The sequence below is a fragment of the Lepisosteus oculatus genome, unplaced genomic scaffold (assembly GCF_040954835.1).
Source record: "Lepisosteus oculatus isolate fLepOcu1 unplaced genomic scaffold, fLepOcu1.hap2 HAP2_SCAFFOLD_60, whole genome shotgun sequence".
Classification (NCBI taxonomy): Eukaryota; Metazoa; Chordata; class Actinopteri; order Semionotiformes; family Lepisosteidae; genus Lepisosteus; species Lepisosteus oculatus.
The window spans coordinates 1,265,001-1,286,672 of NW_027168149.1; the positions used below are offsets into that span (position 1 = coordinate 1,265,001).

Genomic DNA, 21,672 nt, shown 5'->3' on the forward strand with positions numbered 1-21,672 from the left:
TGTGGTTTAGTTTTGCATTCATGTGTTTCTAGAGCAGTTATTTATGGGGGTGGGTGGGTCTTTCACAGAGGCTCAGGACAAATCCCCCGCATGAAAGTCTACTGTGTGCGTTCAGACAGTCACAGGTCAAGAGCCAGGCAGGAGGACAATGGACAGAAGAGCCAACGAGCTAAAAATAAAAGAACGAATATGAAAAAGCCACCATCTTTTTCTTTTTGACATATTCCGACATTCATGCAAGCCAAGACAAAGTTGCTCGTAGCTACTTGTGGATTCAAATACTCTATCGAGTGCTTTGATGAGTTTTTGCAATTTGATTGTCGTCCTGTCAGCCTGTTTCTGTTTTTTTTTTTCAATCTAGTGATGGAAAGTAAGAGGGAAATGATGGAGCAATCAATAACCGCTCCGGAAAAATGGCAGAAAGAAATGGCCCGTCACTAAGGACATTTGTGAAGCAGAGGAGTGACATCACCACAAAGGCGACTTATTCTGCTGATCGTTTTGGTGAATAATGATTGAGGCGCGTTAAGAGAAAGGTAGCTGCGTCAGCATGCTTAGGCTGCAAAGGATAAAGCAAAGATTTACTCCATGCTGAAAAGAGAAGAAAAGAAGCACAACGTTTCGGCTGTGGAGCCTTCTGCGCCATCTTCTTTAGCGATGGTGATGATGTTTACATTGGAAAAACTGAGACACGCATACCAGAGGAGCTTGAACCACCAACCTTTCAGTTAACAGCCAAATGCACTAACCGATTGCTCCACAGAGACTGACAGCCTTTTGTGCTCCCTACATTTGCAGGTTTATGGTCAAAGAAAACAATCGTTTGCGCTTCTTGTAGCCAGCAATATTTTTTCACTGACAACCAAGAAATTGATTTCATCTTTCACAAAATGTATGGATTTCTTCAAAAACAAGTTATTCCAGAAAGGAAATGAATTCTTGCATTAAACTGAACAAAGCTGTACATGTTTGTCTGAAATGATACATTTGGCACAACAAGACACGGAGAGAGGCACAGCTGGTATTCAGACCCAGGATCGCCTGCTTACTAGGCAGGCACTTTAAGCCACTAGGGAGCACCGCACTTTTACAGACACTTGGACACATCTGCGCTCGGTGTGCACTTAACAATCTCTGAGCCCGTTGCCACTTTCCCATTTAATAGCAGAACTGACGCCAAGAGAAATGATGAGAAATGGCATTTATCTGGCACTTCTCATGGAGCTCAATGCCCTTGACACCTCCCCAAGGCGACAGAGCTGTGCATTCTTTGGCGACAACATTTTTTCTTTTGTTTTATTTCTATACTTATTGATAGAAAAAAAAAACGATATGTCATGTACTGTAAGGGAAAAGTCTCTTTTCATGGGGAAAGCTAGCACCAGCAAATGTTGTGTTTAGAAGAAGTGATTTAACATGACACGTGACCTAACATACCGGAGCAAAAGCTCACCCAGCAAGCCCTGCTTTACTTCTACAGGAGAGAAGTAGAGCCTGCAAGATGTTCAGCTGGGTAGCTATGTCAGCATGCCTCGGCTGCAAAGGAACAAGTAATAGGTTTATTGCATGCTGAAAAGAGAAGAAAGGAAACACAACGTTTCGGCCGTGAGGTCTTCTCACACCTGAAGAAGCCTCACACCTGTAAAAGGTTCCATGGTTTTTCTTTCTTCTCTTTTCAACATGGAATACACCTATTGTCTGCAAGATGTGACAATTTCACGGTGTTTTGGAAGAAAACCTTTTTTCTTTGAATTCAAAATCAATCGGAATTTCAGCACGACACATCAACACTTTTTCTGTTTTAAGGAGATGATATTTTAAACCTGATAAAAATAGTAGGAAACACAAGTTTCTTGCTGTGAAAATTTAGATGGGGAAGTGTACTACTGGTAGCAGTGTAGAGCTCTCTGTGGTGGAGTACAAGCACATGTTCTATGGGCCAGTGGCGTAATGGATAACGCGTCTGACTTTGGATCAGAAGATTGTAGGTTCGAGTCCTGCCTGGCTCGTGAGGCTTTTAAACCTCTCAGGTTCCTCGGTAACAGGTTGCCGTCATGTATGTGAACTATAGAAAAGCATTTGCCACAACCCGTAAATTAGCACGCAAGTGCGGGCTAGTTAACACAGAACTGTATGGAGATCATCTCCAGCTCCGAGCTCAATTGCAATGAAAAAACATGCAGAACAGAACTGGAGAGCAGCTGAATTTGTGCTCAGTAGGGTGGGGAGGACTCAGCGCTGCTATTGTTCTAATTGGCATGAACTGCAGGGGATCTGAATCAGAACATGTCAGTTAGTTCGATCATTGCGTCAATATGTAGGCCACGTTAATATAGAATTATTACTTTGTCTGTCTCGTCTTTGTATATAGCTGAATGTCCCTGACAATTTCATGTTAGTTTTTAAGAACGACATTGGTGCTAATATATACATATATAGCATATAAGGAACACGTAAAAGTTTAGTCCATGCTGAAAAGATAAGAAAACCGCCACAACGTTTCATCTTGGAATAAATCTTTACTTGTTGTTTTGCAGCCTACCCATTCTGACCTAACTCCTCCCTTGAAATTCCCTAACAGATAAGGGTACGTAACGGCTCATGCGATGCTCAGTAGCAATTTTTCCCAAAACAAACAAGAACAGCAGCTGAGGGTTTGAGTTTGAACATGCACTTTATTAAAGCAGCTTTTATTTCCATTGATAAATGCTAGATATTCCTACAGAGATTCTCCAGGTGAGTAAGCGATTCCTGTTTCTGTTTCTATTTCTGTTTCATATATATATATACAGTATGTATATATATATGTTACATGTGTCTCTGCAATAGTATAAATGTGTTATACACTATCAGGGGCTGCTTTTTTGTGCACCTCATCTACAGCAAGGGTTTTTTTTTTCATTTATGTTTGTGGACCTTCACCATTTGAGGAAGTGAGTTAGATAAGAAAGTTACAGGTATGGTGAGCAATGACTGACAAAGGCACGTACTGCGTATTCCTTACAAAAGTGTAAGCAATTTGTTCTAAAAAACACCGGCTAAAGTACAACATCGTTAGCAATCTTATTACTTAAACAGAATTAACATCAATAAACTGTAAGGTGCTGGTACATGCGAGTAGATTTGATCTTCTATTAAACAAAAATGCAATTACAGCTCTAAAAAGGTCAACCTAGACTTCTGTAACAGATCTGTTCAGGTCATCGCTGTTCCTCTGACCTTGTGAGTCTTTGGAATTTTAAAAGTGTATTTTGCTTGCCTTTCATGTGGTCTGTGTACAAGTCACTGTGGCGTATGCGGTCCTACACAGCCTTGCCTTAGACGTGACGAGCCTCCGCTATGTTGCAATGGAGAAAGGTTCAGTACGGAGCTGCCGAGAAAATTCAGCTGGAAAGCTCGTTGCAGAAAAGCATCGTTATCTGTGTCTATCTGCAGAGCGTCCTTCGTGGGTGCTGAAGATTCGATTTCACAGGCTGCAGGTCCAGGCGATTTAGAGTGTTAAAGGTCCCAGCGAAAACGAAACGGCGCTGGTCCTTTTACACGCACGCACGCACGCAACCAAATGCAAAGGACGCCGTAGTCGGCAGGATTTGAACCTGCGCGGGGAGACCCCAACGGATTTCAAGTCCGTCACCTTAACCACTCGGCCACGACTACAGCGAGCGCCGCGGCCGCTGCCTTCTTGCTACAATCGAACAGGGAGTGCGAGGCGGCGGCGGCGGCGGAGGCAACTTTTTTCAAGTTCGCTCTCCGTTTAAGAAACCTTTTACGCTATACGTGCAAGCACACACACACACCTCAGAGGACTTAAGGGTGGCTTCAAGTTGGAATGATAAAGTCTCCCCGTTCGGACATGAAAACAGAACGTTCTTAGACAGAAAGCAATCAACAACAGAGACATGTGGACGACGATTTCAGTCACTGCACTTTGAATAGCATTTTTACTCCAGTTACAGGAGATGCACCAATGGCCCTTGACCTACGCTCTTACCAATGCCTTGAACATTCAAACAAAACAGCCCTCAAGTCCTGCGGTTTAATATAACGCTGTTACGTATCGAGGCAGTATTTGACTCCGTCCTACCGTTGAGACACGGGGCGTACAGATGCAGCTATTCAAAACAAGCGGGCGATACCACATTATTTTGCGGTGCGCTTTACGCAGTCTACCACGAGTTACCGTAAATTCTCCTATAAAACCGCAAAAAAATAATAGTATCCGGAATTACTGCAAGGTGGAGCTAATAAAGCTCAACCTCTCATGTTTGAGCTGTCGCCATCAAAGTCTTTAACGAAGATATTACTAATAGTATTAATAATGAATGACCTTGGACAAGCTGTAAACTCAAAGTAGTGCCCTGGTCCACATTCTTTTTTTCATTGACCGTCTTTGTAAAAGTAACACCACAGCATTTCGCAATCACGCATTTGTTTCCAATCATGCAAAGTACAGTAATTTTTGAGAATCTCCGATTCACCATGCCTTTCACATGCTCATTAAAGAGATTGATTTAGGAACATAAACATATTACTGTATGCAAACTGTACTGTATACAGTATGTATATGTACATGTATATTTAATGTCTTTACTGTGCCCGTTTAAGCATTGAATATTTATATGGAATTTTACCACTGAAGGGAAATCTTAGTACCTGAGCATAAAAAGAATAGGAGCATACTGTAACACGTGTGAAGGCCATAAACAATATTAATTTTGGAACTTAAACATACAGTATATGGCTGGTCTCGGTACTTTAAAGAAAACATACACACCAGTATTCCATTTCTCCCTAAACATTTTAAGCATCGACGTCTTTAACTAACGTGATACTGGAGTCAACAAGCTCCGGTACAAGAATTTGATTAAAAGGGACTATAATATGGAATCGCGTATTTAAAGAAATTAATAACGATATAATTATACTCATGTACCGCAACACAAGAATTGTTACATAATGTTTTGTAGGGCTTTTTCGACACTCTTTGTGTGACCTTGCTGGTGGTGCTGTGGGTTAGCTTCCTGACTCCCAAATCACATGTTGTGTGTTTGAATCCTGCTGGAGCCGTTACTTTTTTTTTTAATAAACATTTTTTTTAAAAAAATACAATGTTTCCCTGGCTCAGAGATTAAATAAAACTTCACTCGCACCAAACAAATTTATATTTCTAATTATCACAACATGATCAAATTTAAGTCATTTTAATAACAATGAATAGTCACCTAGGCATTACAATATAAACATTTATATTGATTTAAAACCCATAAATAAAGCTGATACTGTTTAGACTTTTAATTATTTAAAACTGTATTACAGCAACACAATGCACAATGCAACGTAATAATAATAATAATAATCATAATAATAATTGCTTACATTTATATAGCACTTTTCTGGACACTCCACTCAAAGTGCTTTACAGGCAATGGGGACTCCCCACCAATGTGCAGCATCCACACATAAATCGCTATCTTTGTCTTCCGTGTAATAATGTTCACCTCTCTGTCCAGCAATTTAACAATAGTAATAATAATGAACTTTATTGTATATGGCGCCTTAAAAGCTGGCTCCTCAAAGCGCTTTACAGGATAAAAACAATAACAACAATACTGTTAGGCTGGGCAAACGATTTTTTTAAAAGAAATACAAAATGAGATATAATGATGTGTTCCGGCTTAGACATTAATGAAGAGCATAACACGTGGGTGGCCAGCGGGAGTGCTGGCTGTGACGGATTAAACCGGTTTCACAGGTATTTTCACAGTAGAAGGGGACCAGATTTCCAGCGAAAGACACCTTCCCCCCTACAAAACCAAGGAAGTACAGTACTTACTAGTTAAGAAAGCTAGGCTCCTCAACAAAATCGCTTTAACATGCTAATGCGTTGGTGTAACAGTCCGGGCGTGGCAAGCTTCTAATGTCAACCCGACTATGGCGAAAGGAACCCTTCTTTTATTGGAAGACAATGAACATATTCTAGTCCTAAATGAATTAATAGCAAACATGGTTTACATAAAAGACATTTTTCCAAGAAAGTTTAGCCATTGTCACTAATGAAACCACTAAATAAAGACATAAATAAAGAAATCCCCTGGTGCAACATTCACAGGTTAGACAGGAGGTTCAGCTGGACGCTGAGACTACTGCGCTGTGGACACACCTGATCCCAGATGCCGATTCCCTCTGCTGTGACCCAGGGAACCTGCAGTCAGGTAACATTATTTCTCACAACTACCAGGTGAGATTGAGATTGAGTGAGTGAGATTGACCTGATTGTTCCTGCCTCAACGGCAGGGTTGCCAATACACCCAGTCCCCCAGAAGGGACAGGGAATGAAAGCCGAGCCGGTTTTATTACAGCCACCAGCTCAGTTTGTCAGTCTGAGTCTGACCAACAGTGGTTCAGCACCAACCACTGGAGCTGGATGGGCAAGCCACCTGACTGTTAGTGCAGAACATGGAAAAGGGGGGTGTCAGAATCCCCGCCTGCACTGACATGGGCCTGGTGGGTGATGGTGAGTTCAAAGACAGTGAACTAGCTACAGTGCCTTGCGAAAGTATTCGGCCCCCTTGAACTTTTCAACCTTTTGCCACATTTCAGGCTTCAAACATAAAGATATAAATTTTTTATTTTATGTGAAGAATCACCAACAAGTGGGACACAATTGTGAAGTGGAACGAAATCTATTGGATTTTTGAAACTTTTTTAACTAATAAAAAAATGAAAAGTGGGGCGTGCAAAATTATTCGGCCCCCTTGCGTTAATACTTTGTAGAGCCACCTTTTGCTGCGATTACAGCTGCAAGTCGCTTGGGGTATGTCTCTATCAGTTTTGCACATCAAGAGACTAAAATTCTTGCCCATTCTTCCTTGCAAAACAGCTCGAGCTCAGTGAGGTTGGATGGAGAGCGTTTGTGAACAGCAGTTTTCAGCTCTTTCCACAGATTCTCGATTGGATTCAGGTCTGGACTTTGACTTGGCCATTCAAACACCTGGATACGTTTATTTGTGAACCATTCCTTTGTAGATTTTGCTGTATGTTTGGGATCATTGTCTTGTTGGAAGATAAATCTCCGTCCCAGTTTCAGGTCTTTTGCAGACTCCAACAGGTTTTCATCCAGAATGGTCCTGTATTTGGCTGCATCCATCTTCCCCTCAATTTTAACCATCTTCCCTGTCCCTGCTGAAGAAAAGCAGGCCCAAACCATGATGCTGCCACCACCATGTTTGACAGTGGGGATGGTGTGTTGAGGGTGATGAGCTGTGTTGCTTTTATGCCAAACATATCGTTTTGCATTGTGGCCAAAAAGTTCGATTTTGGTTTCATCTGACCAGAGCACCTTCTTCCACATGTTTGGGGTGTCTCCCAGGTGGCTTGTGGCAAACTTTAGATGAGACTTTTTATGGATATCTTTGAGAAATGGCTTTCTTCTTGCCACTCTTCCATAAAGGCCAGATTTGTGCAGTGTAAGACTGATTGTTGTCCTATGGACAGACTCTCCCACCTCAGCTGTAGTTCTCTGCAGTTCATCCAGAGTGATCATGGGCCTCTTGGCTGCATCTCTGATCAGTCTTCTCCTTGTCTGAGCTGAAAGTTTAGAGGGACGGCCAGGTCTTGGTAGATTTGCAGTGGTCTGATACTCCTTCCATTTCAAGATGATCGCTTGCACAGTGCTCCTTGGGATGTTTGAAGCTTGGGAAATCTTTTTGTATCCAAATCCGGCTTTAAACTTCTCCACAACAGTATTACGGACCTGCCTGGTGTGTTCCTTGGTCTTCATGATGCTCTCTGCGCTTTCAACAGAACCTTGAGACTATCACAGAGCAGGTGCATTTATACAGAGACTTGATTACACACAGGTGGATTCTATTTATCACCATCAGTCATTTAGGACAACATTGGATCATTCAGAGATCCTCGCTGAACTTCTGGAGTGAGTTTGCTGCACTGAAAGTAAAGGGGCCGAATAATTTTGCACGCCCCACTTTTCATTTTTTTATTAGTTAAAAAAGTTTCAAAAATCCAATAGATTTCGTTCCACTTCACAATTGTGTCCCACTTGTTGGTGATTCTTCACATAAAATAAAAAATTTATATCTTTATGTTTGAAGCCTGAAATGTGGCAAAAGGTTGAAAAGTTCAAGGGGGCCGAATACTTTCGCAAGGCACTGTATCCCAGTGCTGGGGCAGCTCCCTGAACCCCTAGAGAGGGAAGGGGGGAGCGAGCAGGTGTCTTACACCCACGCCCAGCGAACGATTGTAAACATGCCGATAGAGGGATTCCTCAATCAGGAAGTGTGCAGGGTGGACCTGAACAGTGAGAATGGAGTAACAATCCCAGATCACTCAGGTGCTCCAGATGACCACTAAGCCAAGGGTCAGGCATGCTCCACCGCTGCACCACCCCCTGCAGGGTTCCTAGAGCACAGGCATGAACAAATTGAAAAAGCAGATGTCCTGGAAATGGAGGAGCAGCATCAGCAGCTGCGTCAGATCTCCTCAGATTTCCAGGATGTTGGTGCCCAAGATGCCACATGGCATACTGAGAAAGAGACCATGTACATGCTGCGCCAACTTAGAAAGGCAACAGTCACTCAGAAGGAGATGACTGGGATCAGCCACCTGAAAAGACTTTTGGGAGGACTGATTGCTGCCGCCACTGTTGTGTGTTTGCTATTTCTGATAGGTTTGCATGCTACTGGCCCCAAGGAGGCCATAGTACAGCATGGTAACTTGACACTGTACGGTCTGGAACCAGACAACATAAGACCAAACTTGAGGTCGTGGATGCCTTCAGGTGCCACACTATTGAATTGGAGAGAAATCCAAGAAACAGTAAGCCCTCAGGAGGTACAGGTAGTTAGTTTGCTTTAATGGAACAAACCTCCAAACCACCCTGGCAGGTGCCCAACACAGGTCTCATGGTTCATCAGGGGGGCTGGGAACAGGAACCGGTGTTATTGTAACACTGCTGATGGGAAGCTGGATCATGACTGACAATGTACTCTGAATGCTGTACTCTTACATCAAGAAGTACTCCGGGTAGCACAAATGAGTCAAAGGTAGCATGTCAAAAGAAAGGAAGTTACTTCTTCCCCAAATATCTGCCTACAGAGGTATCAGATACTGACAGTGAACTTCCTGATTTGTAATGCCTAGACTGAGATGATGTCTCCTACCGTGTTTATACATACTCCAGATGTTATTAATCCTGTTTGTTCCCAATGCTGGTTCCGGTATGAATTCTCGAGGAGAAATGTGGACATTTAAGGTTAATGTTCTAATGACAGGGGACATCACTTAACTCTGTTTTGTTTTGAAGGCAACAACGCCTCAGGACCTCGTGGCCTTCAAAAAGGGGGGATTTGTAGAGGCAATGCTTGTTAATAAGACAGAAATAAGTGTTGCTGTGCTTTCCCAAATGAGGCCCCATCTCTCTCTTCATCTCTGTGGTGCAGCCACAGAGAAACTATTCATGCAGGCTGATTTAAAGATGTTTTCTTTTGATAAGGGACAGCTCCCAAATGGGGATGCACTTAGCTAAGCCTGGCTATCATGATCAATGGACATCCATTGGCGCCTATCTGTCTAGGGAGTGCCAGATGGACATCTGGATTGCATTCCTAGGTGTCAGGAGTAAGTGACTCATATCTCACCTTGATCAACCAGTCAGGGACTGGTAGGGCAATGTAACCCATGTGGGACTCTGATGCCCATTAAACTTTCAGCCAATGACAAGCCGAAGTTCCTCCAGGTAAAAACAGGCAACAGAGAGCCTGGAGAAGGAGAACTAGTAGGACTATTCCAGTAGGAGAATTCTAAGGAGAATTCCAGGGGTGCAAGACAATTCCATGGCAGGACGGCCCAGGAGCAGAAGGCTCCCAAGGGCAGGACATTCTCACAGCACGCCTCCTGACCATCCTGAGACTCAGCCCGGACAACCACGGAACGGCCAGTGTGTCCGAGTGCCAGTACTTTCCTCTGTTCTAAGAGTCGAGAGTGGAGGTTGCCATGAGTAACCAGAGGATCCACCCGAGGTTAGCATCAGCAGCAAGCCTCGTGAACAGGTCGGATCTGTGGACAGCTGAATCACTAATCAGAACAAGCGCTTCATCAGGAACGAACCGGTCCTCTTCCTGACCTGCTGGGACCCACAGTCATCTTTTCTCCTGTGCATAAACTTTGCTAGTTAAAGCCAACACTAACTAGCCGGTCAGTGAGCATCAGCAGCGCACTGTCGCAAACCGCACAGCACAACCTGGCACCAAGCCAGACAGCGCGGATTGGACAGCAACAAGCCTGCAACTGCTTCTTTGAGTCTGCAGGAGATCTGAATCCCCAGAGACTGGATGAGTATTCAACTTCAATGCATTACAGCTCGAGAATTCAATTGTCATCCCAACCAGTTGATACCAATTTAATTCCTAAGAGTTATGTACTTGTTTTGAGTATCCAATGTAGAAGTTATAACCAAGTTCATTTACGAAACGGTCTAAATGAATGATATACTGAACATATGTCCTCTTGATATATGTAACTCTTTGTAACTGACTGAATATATACCTTTTGTATTCTGATAACCCTCTTGATAAGATCTGTTAGGTTTACATGCATATTCTATTTATTAATAAATGTATCCTCGTGTATTAGTACCTATGTGTGTGCGTTGTTTGAGTTATATCGCATGGTTGGATTCTAAGGCCATCCAAAGAATCATTTTATGATTTACTGCTACAATTAATAATTGTCCCAGTTAATGCCCAAACCCTACAGAACTGGTGCCTTCAGAGAGCACGCTACAATCTATACAAGTACGATTCTAGAAATGCTCACCAGATTACGTTTTAAGAAGGAACTGCGCCTCAGGTTCCGCCGAGATCTTAACTCGGATGGCAGGATTCAGAGTCCGGAGTGCGGACTGATGGCGCACGGAGGGTCCATATACTGTGGATCCCTCAGTGATCTTCCGCGTGTTTAAACCGCCAGCGTGTGACTCCCCTGTCCCCGTGACCTCATTGCTCTGCTCTCTCCTCTGTGCAGCCGAACCCGATTCACGGTAAAGTGAAAACAAATATGCCATCAACGTGAGATTTACTCTGGAGCGAGGATAGATGTTACCTTTTTATCATTGATCAGGATGTATGTGATGTGGCGACTAGGTTCAATTTTGTATCCTCTTTAAAAGATTAAGGACTGGGGTGAGCGTGATTTACCACCCTTTCAGCTAAGAACCCGACGTGCGCACCGTTGAAGCTGCATAGACTTGGTCGTTTAACTCTTCTCCATTAGCAGGGTTCAGGTTAAAGAAAAAAAACATTGCTGACTTCTTTTTTTTTGCCAGCCGCTAGCGCTGATTAGCAAGGTTTGTATTTCATGTTTTGCAAGTTGCATCCATTTTAAGAAAAACAAGTCGCGTTAAAGACAGGAAATGAATACTTGCATTTAATTAAGTCTAGCCGTAGGCGGTTGTCCATAATGACCAGTTCTGTTCGAGAAGACAGAACAAAAAAAGGCACCGCTGGGATTTGGACCAAGGATCTCCTGTTTATTAGACAGGCGCTTTAACCAACTAAGCCACGGCGCCCCGGGAGTGTTGTCCTTTTGCAGCCACTTGGACACACCACTCAGACACATCTGCATTCGGTGTGTGCTCCGCCTGCTCGCTGAGCAAGTTGCCACCTTTACATACAATAGCAACATCGACACCAAGAGAAAGGATGACAAATGGCTTTTATCTGGAACTTTTCATGTCCAAGGAGCTCAATGTGCTTTCTGTGTACAACAGGGCCACTGAACTCCACACTGGCCACTGAACCACAGCAGTGGCTTGCTGGCTTGACATCTCCCAAGGAAAATGTTGAAATCGCATGTGGAACAGGAAAATGACCCTCGAGTACGAGGGAGAAAAAAGAAAAAGATCATCTGGAGCGAGCCAACCCATGTCCGGACAGCCCAGTTTCGCCGACGAGGTGGCCTAGTGGTTAAGGCGATGAACTGCTAATCCATTGTGCTCTGCACGTGTGGGTTTGAATCCCATCCTCGTCGCTCCCCATATCTAACTCGTGTGCCTGTTCAACGTTGGCCCTCCTGTCGTTTGCTCCGGTACTAGAGCCTTACATTTCCTAGCGGTGACTAAACATGGTATGGTAGGCTAACGTCGGTATCGAGCAGTAACAGTATTTACGTGCTGCTGCTGCCAAGTGGCCCTGGGTTGAGACCACGTTTTCACTTACTTGCAGCACGAATGGAGAAAGAGATTTTTGACAGTCTCTCGAGAGACTGCGCTAGGTGTTTAGGGATAGACTTTGTCAGTTCCCCCTGGGATGATGGCCTCTCAAATAGTTTGTGATTCCTCTAGACCTTTATACAGAAGAAGCCTGCTTCGTGGCTTAAATCCAAGCTAAGGAAACGAGTTAGAGGTCTGATGCAGAACTGCGAATTCAATGAAGGGGAACACTACAGTACATTGCACTGTATGTGTGAGGAAAGCTGCCCCCTTCAGTCCCTTGTCGACCGAACAGAGGACTGTAAAGGATACCGCCAAGAAACTTAAGGATGCTGGTTGGAATCCAGCTCCAAAGAAGCCCCTTTGGGTGTTATGTCATCAAAAAGTAAGAACAGCGAATCTTCCTTTGATCAAAAGCGCAACAGAACTGTTTTCCGTGGAGCAGGTTTCAGACCCGTAGACCTGTTTTATTTGTAGGGCAGGGCGCATTCCTAAACGCGAATCTCCTGTTTTAGAAATGCTTTGGGCGGCGTGAAGTGAAAATAAGAAATGGGCTCCAGATGCGCATGGAAGCAATCAAGTGTTTGATCTGAGCTGTTTCAAAGACTGCTCAAGAGCTTTCCTTTCACAGAGGCGCAACAATTAATGATGGGGGTGCACCCTTCAATGCGCCTTACGACTCTAGGGAGCGATTGAGACGATTCGTAGCTTGTGCTCATTTCCCTCTATTCCCCGTGTTGCAGTGGTAGGATGGCGTAAATTACTGCTTCGACACGAAATGGCATTATAATCAAGTGCAGGAGCTGAGGGCTTTTGTTTTGTTTCGTTTTCCATGGCGTTCGTAAGCGCGCAAAACAAAGGCAATTCCTGCGTCTAAGAGGAATGTAAATGCATTTGAAAGTGCAGTATGGTGCAGCTTGTAAAATCCTTGACCACATTTGTGGTTTGTTGATGTTTTTTCTGTCTGCCAAAGTTGCATTTTGACATCCGGACGGGGAGACTTTATCATTTCAACGTGAAGCCAGCCTTAAACCCTCTGAGGTGTGACTGTCTGCCGGCACGTATTTTGTCAAAGGTATTTATTTTTTTTTAACGGAGAGCGACTTTGAAAACGTATCCGCAGCCACCTCGCACTCCGTGTTAGATTATAGGAGGAATACGGCGGGAGTGAGCTCGCTTTTGTCGTGGCCGAGTGGTTAAGGCGATGGACTTGAAATCTGCTGGGGACTCCCCGCGCAGGTTCGAAACCTGCCTACTCTGGCGTCTGCCGCACGTCACCTTGTCCCTGTGCCTGTACTATAAAAACGCTAAATCGCTTGGACCCGCTGCCATGGAAAGCAATCCTTCAGATAACCACACATCTTGGGTTAGGACCTCTGGTGCTCTACGTATGCCTTTGAAAACCTAATGAATAAAGCTGAAAGAACCGACACGATATGTGGGTGCTCGTAAAGAACTGTTAACAGCAAGGGTTTCAGTGGGTTAACTGAGGAGAAGGCGTGATCGCTAATTGTTGACTTTGTATTTGGTGTTAGAAACACTCTTACTGTGCATGACGTGCAACAAATGTAGCCACAGAAATTGCATCACGCTATCATGTATGCTATTGCAGACACCAACGTTGCCTAGATAGAAAACCGAAATAGCCGTGGGTTTGCTTGCTGGTCTGAAGGATCTCTCTTCGAATCTCAATCATTTGTCAATGGAAGTAAAAGGCGCTGCAATATGATACGTTCTGAATCAAACCTGCAGCTGTTGTTCGACCTGCAGCTGTTGTTTATTTCTTGACTAATTACAACTGAGTGTCGCATGAGCAGTTACGTAAACTTGTCTGGTATATTTGAACACAAATGCCGTTCTTCAATTAAAACTAACAGTACATTGTCAGGGACATTCAGTTCTATACAAACAAGAGACAGACAAGAGAATATTTCTACCTTTCATGTGGACTACGTGTTGACTTACTGATCTGAATAATTGAAAAGTTCGGGTCATAGCCGATGCAGTGCGTGCTAATTAGAACAGCAAAGCTGAGCTCTCAGCACCGTACTGAGCCCAGGTGTTTTTCTAAAGCTGTCAGGTGCAGTTCATTTACATGAAGGAAATCTCTTACTGAGTACGATTACAATGCAGTAAGTAGCACAGACTACTTAGGGGAGTAGCCCGATGCGTTTAAAAACGACCTGAGCCAGACAGCAGTCGAACCTGCAATCTCCTGAACCGTAGTCAAACGCTTTATCCATTGCGCCACTGGCCCTCGTGTGACACTGCAGGACTGTAACCCAGTGAGATCAGCACTGCAACTAGTAAAATACCCCCGGTCCATTCTTTTCCAAAAGTGAGAAACACCTGTTTACTACATTTTGTCTGTTTTAAAACCATATCTTTTTAAACCAAACCAAGAGTTTGTCTTTTGCACTGATATTCTGATTCATTTCGATTTCAAAGAAAAAAAAACATTATCTTCCAAAGCATCATAAAATTGTCCCTTCTTCCAGACTCTACTTCTCTCTTGTAGTAGTACAGCAGACCTTTCCAGGTGAGCAGATCACAGAGTCCGTAATGAGCTTCCTCCATCAAGCAAAGTACCTGAACATGACTCTGTCTTCATAAAAGCGCCCCTGTAATAAAGAAATTAAATCCGAAATCAAGAGGGCAGTTGCCTACTGAAGTTCAAGAAGTCATCAATTTTAAACTAGCAACACATTAAAGGCTGCATCTATACAAGTACGATTCTAGAAATGCTCACCAGATTACGTTTTAAGAAGGAACTGTGCCTCAGGTTCCGCCGAGATCTTAACTCGGATGGCAGGATTCAGAGCCCGGACTGTGGACTGATGGCGCACGGAGGGTCCACATACTGTGGATCCCGCAGTGATCTTCCGTGTGTTCAAACCGCCAGCGTGTGACTCCCCTGTCCCCGTGACCTCATTACTCTGCTCTCGCCTCTGTGCAGCCGAGCCCGACTCATGGTAAAGTGGAAAAAAATATGCCCTCAACGTGAGATTTACTCTGGAGCGAGGATAGATGTTACCTTTTTATCGTTGAACAGGATGTATGTGATGTGGCAACTAGGTTCAATTTTGATTCCTGCGGCGATTCCTGTGTCTACCACTAATGTAAGAGCTATTTCAAGTGTGGCGTGGTGCGGCTTTTCAAATGCTCAACAGGATGACTTTGCATGCACGCGTGCTTTCATGCAGTCGTTTGTGCAACCATGTCTGCTTACGTGCAAACGGGCGTGGTTTCATGTATGCAAAAAACTTTCCTGGGCTCTTCTGAAGCACATAAAATTATTTGGAGATATACATTTGTCTTGTTTTCCTCTTAGGCTCTAGAATTGATAACTTTTTTTTCATTTTTGGCCTTTTTCTTCGTTTTCCAGAAAGTGGTTGCAAGCTTGATATCATGCGAAGAAACTTCAGGATTCGGGGATCAGTCAATGGATTTTGTTCAGAGTTGGATTGTTGCTCTCTGTGGACCAAGAGATGTTGTTCTATAATGTTTTTTTTTTCAAATTTAAAAATATCATTTTTTCATGGAGCTTTGAAGGGGATGGATTCACCCTCCTTTAGCCAGGACAGAGCTCCAGGAGCCTGGGTAGGATTCTAGCTTTCTCCCCTTGCAGGCACCTGGCACAGAAGACATCATTTTTTTCCTTAAAATATTTTTTTTTTGTGTTCCTTGTTGTTCCAAACTTAATTTTAATCACTTTTAATTAGAGATTTTATTAAAAATAGTGCAAAAAATGACTAATTTCACAAAAAATAATGTAATATAAAATGGTTGTTTTTAACTTATTGTAGTGTTTTAGAAACTACTATGTCTTCAAAAATGGTTGTTTTTCACTCCTAGGAATGAAAGCTGTTGTTATATGATGTTTATTTTCAAATTTTGAAAAAATCAAAGGATTCTAGCTTTCTCCCCTTGCAGGCATCGGACACAGAGAACCTCATGGTTTTCCTAAAAATCATTTGTTATGTTCCCTGGTGTTCCAAACTTAGTTTTAATCAATTTTAATTTGTTATTATGTTAAAAACAGGGTAATAAATTTCTAATTGGACTATAAATAATGTCTTATTGTCTGCTATAAAACTGATGTTTTCAACTCTATTGTAGAGATTCTAGAATCAACTAATAGAGAATTGAAATAAAAAAGGGCATGAGAAGACATTACCAACAACGACCACAAGATGGAGATGTTGTCTAGACATTACCAACAACGACCACAAGATAGAGATATTGTCCAAAGAGGCAAGAAGGGCAAAGCTGCGATAAGGTAAAATCATTAAAAGAGATTGCTGTCAGAATGCACATCCGTATCCCAAACAGAATCTCTAGTAAAATATGATAATTTGTGAAACTGGCAAATGAGTGTCTGCTACAATATGATTGCTACATATCTGCATTTGTTGGTTTTTAAGGAGTAAGAGTGCAAGGGGTTTATACCTGCGATCCAGTGTGTTGAAGTATTTCACAACACTACCCCTAGCACATCTGGAAATAAATCCTCAAAATGATTATTGCCCTGGGGATGTACCAAAAAATCAGTGAGCATATATATATATATATCACTGTGTTGAAGCTAGAGACACAGAATAACTGCAAACACATCCTAAATACAGTGTTCCTGCACCTTTGACCTCATCCAGAATGTATCGTTTTTTGAAAGGGATTGCTGTCAGAATGCACAACTAAATCCCAAACAGAATCTCTAGTCAAATATGATCATTTGTGAAACAGGCAAATGAGTCTCTCAGGTGCCCATTGCTCATTTTCAGACACAATTATGCAATACTTTCACCATGCGTTGAGCAATAGGGATTAAAGATACCAGAGGTAAGGTTTAAAAGTGATTCTGAGGTGCAACACATCAGCGATACAGCTAGGCATCTGAAATGTGGGGTTTGAGAGCCCTTCAGGGAACACCGTACCCTAAAGGTACCAGAAGTCCACTAGTATAAGCATTAAGTCACTGTCACCCCTGTTACAATGTGATTGCTACATATCTTCATTTCTTTGGTTTTTAAGGAGTAAGAGTGCAGGGGGTCTAAATCTGCGATCCAGTGTGTTGAAGTATTTCACAACACTACCTGTAGCCCATCTGGAAATAAATCCTCATTCTGATTGTTGCCCTGGGCATGTACCAATAAATCACTGAGCATATATATATAGCACTGTGTTGAAGCTAGAGACCTGTATGTAATAATATGAGTCTAAAATGTTATTTTCAGATATATTAATGTAATAAATGATTGCTTATGCTTTATAAACAAATCTAATTAAAATAAAAGCTTAAGTTTTGTATTTATCTTGTACCATAGAACATGATTTTCTTTGTATTTCAAGCCCACAAAGTGTCCAAATGACGCACTACATGATATAAGGAAGATTATCACATGCATATCGGTATTATCTTTCTTACGAAAATGCATTCCTTTCATTACCTTTTACTTTTTAAAATGAACTCAAATTGTGTATAATGTAATAATTTAAATAGAATAGATTCTAATAATATAATGATCCAGTGTGTTGCACTACTTCACTGCTTCACTGCTCTATGCCGTCTGGAAATAAATCCTCAGACTGCTTACTGCCCTGGGCATGTACCAATAAATTACAGGAGCACATCTATATATCACTGCGTTGAAGCAGGGGACACACAATCACTGCAAACACATCCTAAATACAGTGTTCCAGCACCACTGATCTCATCCAGAACGTATCATTTCTTGAAAGGGATTGCTGTCCGAATGCACATCTGAATCCCATACAGAATCTCTAGTAAAATATGATCATTTGTGAAACAGGTAAATGACTGTCTCAGGGGCCCATTCCTCATTCTCAAGACACATGTATGCAGTACGTACACCATGCATTGAACAATAGGGATTAAAGACACCACAGGTAAGGTTAGAAGTCATTCTGACTATATTCTAAAATATTGGACTCATATTCTTATGATGGCAGACATGATGCTGCGTTTTAAGCCGGGGTTAATGGACATTATATGACTGTCAATTCTGTTTTGTTTTGGAGACTCTTGGCTGATTATGTGGTACAGTGCAGCGTGAAGGAAACATTTTCCAAAACTGTGTCAGCTCAAAAGTTGTAAGAGAACCTCTCCAGCTGCTTTAACTCTCTTCATTTTTGTCATTTAATTGTCTGTTGGCACTATGTAGCAGCGTTGCATGACAACCCATCTCACCTGGACCGTACAGGGCTCGAACCCACAACCTTGGCGTCACTAGCACCACGCTCTAACCCACTGAGCTAACCGGCCTCACGACAGTGGTCCTCTCTGTGCTGCAAAAAATCGAACTCAGGGAATTTCTTTTGTCCTCCTTTGAATAGAAAGCTGTGTAATTCAGTGTACGGGCTTTCTCATGCAGTTTCATGGTTCTTGTAACCCAAATCCTACACTGGCCTGAAGTGCCCCCCCATTTCACAGCATTTTTCAGCTGATTTAAAATGTACCTAAAGGAGGAGCATTATTGAAGACCATCAATTACCAAGAGCTTTTGTCAAAGGTTTTGGTGGTCATTTTTAATGACCACAGAGCGCTGTGACCTCGGTTTTACATCTCATCCAAAGGACAGCACCCTTTTACAACACAGCGTCTCCGTCACTATGCTGGGGCATTGGAACCCGCACAGACCTCAGGGTGAGCTCCCCCCCGCCGGCACTGTTACGTCCCAGTGTGTGTTATGTGTGTTTTTCTGTTATGTCCACACTGCTGACCCTTGATTGTTCGCCCTTCCCCATTGGCCAACCATCACACCACTGTTTCAATATGATGTCATCATCAATCAGCCTTCAGCCAATCAGAACACATTTTATTCACTATATAACATGGAGGCTTTCAGAAAGAAAAGGCCTTTCGTTTGACTTCGGTCCCGTTCGGTTTTGGTTTTCGCTTCGCTTCGCTTCGCTTCGCTTCTTGTTATTGCTTCGGCTTCGTTTGTTGGTTTGTTTTGCTTTGTTTTTGTGTATTTTCGTATAGCTTCGGCTTTGTTGTTTTGTTGGTTTTACGTTAGTTTCTTTGTACTTTCGTTTGTTTGTGTGTTCATCCTTGATTTGTCTTTACCTTGCCCAAGTGTTACATGTTCAACTTATGTGTTCTTTTGTACCCTGTCCTGTTGATTACTCTTGTTTTTCATTATTTGTATTCCTGGTTCACTTGTGTTTTTGTGTGAACTTTTGTATATAAGGTTAGTTTAGGTTGTTGGGTACACTTACACACTTAGTTAATTTTGTATTAGTACACTAGTTTAGTACGGGTGAGTGCCATTTGTCTTGTATGGTTTTGGGTAGTCAGTGCAGGTTAACTAGGGTGTTGAAGACGCAGAAGACCGTGTGTTTCTGGTTTTCTTTTGTTGTCGGATTAGCTTTCCCTCACTGTCCCAGCCAGCTCCATTTTGTTTGTTATTTTCTTTTCTTTGGCACTACTCTAGTTCCTTACCCTTATCACGCTTCCTAGTCCCTCACCAAAACCCATCTGCTTCCAAAAGAATTATCCTAAATGTTACACCCCTTTTCCCCTGGACACTTGGGGTCGTAACATTATTGGGGGTCGTCCGGGATATCAAATTCCCGTCCTAAGGATTTTTTTTTGTGTTGCAGAATTTTGGTGTTGGTACAGGATTTTGATTTGTGGATTGTGTTTTGGCAAGGTACTGTAGTTATGGCTACTTTTGATTTGCGAAAGTTTGTGGAGGAACCTTCCTTTGAGCAGCTGGATAAGTGTAGGAAGGACGAATTGCTCCAAATTGCTGATTACTTCCAGATTCAGGTTTCGACGCAAGCTCTTAAAAGGGACGTCAAGAGAGCTGTGATGGATAGGTTGGTAGAGTTAGAGGTCATTGCATTAACGAGCAGGTACGCCGGTTCTCCTGGGGCTGGTGCTAAACCTGCTATGGTGGTGGAAGAACAGGACGAGGTGCAGGGGGTGGCTGAAGACTTAGTGGAGGCTGAGGTCAAGGCCACCTTGCCTCCCTTTGAACCGTTCTCTCCGGTCTCCACCGGGTCAAAAAGCAATACTCGTCTGAAAGTTCATTTGGCCCGCTTGCACATGGAGGCGCAGGAAAAAGCCCAAGTACGCCAGGCAGAATTTGAATTGCGCCTTGCAATTCGTAAGATGGAGATCGAGGCGGAGAAAGAGGTTAAGCTCCGACAGCTTGAGCTAGAAGCACGAAAGAATGCTCCTGCTGTGCAGCCGACCCACTCCGAGGCCTCTAGCGTGTCTCCTTTGCAAGATCCACTCTCTACCACCTTTGATGTAAGTAAGCACATTGCTTTAGTTCCTCTGTTTAGGGAGACGGAAGTTGATTCGTACTTTGGTGCATTCGAGCGAATTGCCACATCACTTCGTTGGCCTAAGGAGGTTTGGTCACTGCTTTTGCAGTGTAGATTAGTGGGCAAAGCTCAGGAAGTTTGTTCTACACTTTCTTTAGAAGAAAGTTTGAATTACAATACTGTGAAAGCTGCTATCTTACGGGCTTATGAATTAGTTCCTGAGGCTTATAGACAACGCTTCAGAAATCATCGGAAAGTGTCAGACCAGACATTTGTTGAATTTGCTAGAGAGAAGGGCACTCTCTTTGATAAATGGGTTGTAGCCAGTAAAGTGAGTGACTTTAACTCATTGCGTGAGTTAATGCTCTTAGAGGAATTTAAGAACTGTTTGCCTGAACGCATTGTTGTGTATTTGAATGAGCAAAAAGTAACTACTTTATCGCAAGCCGCTGTTTTGGCAGATGAGTTCGTGCTCACTCATAAGAATGTTTTCATGTCTGTGCGTGCGGAGAAGACTTTGTCTACTCTAAGTTCCCAGTCTCAGTCTCCCCCAGTAAAAACTAGTTCCTCACGTTCTAAAGAGGAGCGTGAATGTTTTTATTGTCACAAGAGAGGTCATATAATTGCAGATTGTTTGGCCCTAAAACGTAAGCAGCAGCAACAGCAACAACCTAAGAGTGCTGGGTTTGTTAAGACTGTTTCCCGTTCTGCTATTCCTTTGTCTAGTGAAAACAGTCTCCCTGACCCTAGTTATGAACCATTTATTATGGAAGGATTCGTTTCGCTAACAGGTAAACCAGAAGACCAGAAAACAATTAAAATATTAAGAGATACTGGAGCAGCCCAGTCATTTATTGTTGTGGATGCACTGCCTTTATCTGATAAATCTTTCTGTGGTTCGAGTGTATTAGTTCAAGGCATCGAAATGGGTTTTATGAAAGTGCCTTTACACTGTGTACATCTACAATGTGGTTTAGTAACTGGATTTGTTAGAGTTGGGGTACGTCCTTCGCTACCTGTTAAAGGGGTAACTCTTATTCTTGGAAATGACCTGGCTGGGGGTAGAGTATAGCATATTGTTTGATTGGTTTTGTCTTCATTGTCCAAACATTAGATGTTTGTTTTTATGGGTGGGGGTGTTACGTCCCAGA

General features: G+C 42.8%; 2 non-coding genes across 2 annotated transcripts; one reads left to right on the forward strand and one right to left on the reverse strand.

The window, feature by feature from the left end:
• Positions 1-1,936: 1,936 nt before the first annotated feature.
• Positions 1,937-2,009, forward strand: trnaq-uug (transfer RNA glutamine (anticodon UUG)). The gene has a single exon. It is a non-coding gene; the product is annotated as a tRNA-Gln (tRNA).
• A 1,566-nt stretch (positions 2,010-3,575) lies between these two features.
• trnas-uga (transfer RNA serine (anticodon UGA)) lies at positions 3,576-3,657 on the reverse strand. Its single transcript has one exon. It is a non-coding gene; the product is annotated as a tRNA-Ser (tRNA).
• Positions 3,658-21,672: the final 18,015 nt, after the last annotated feature.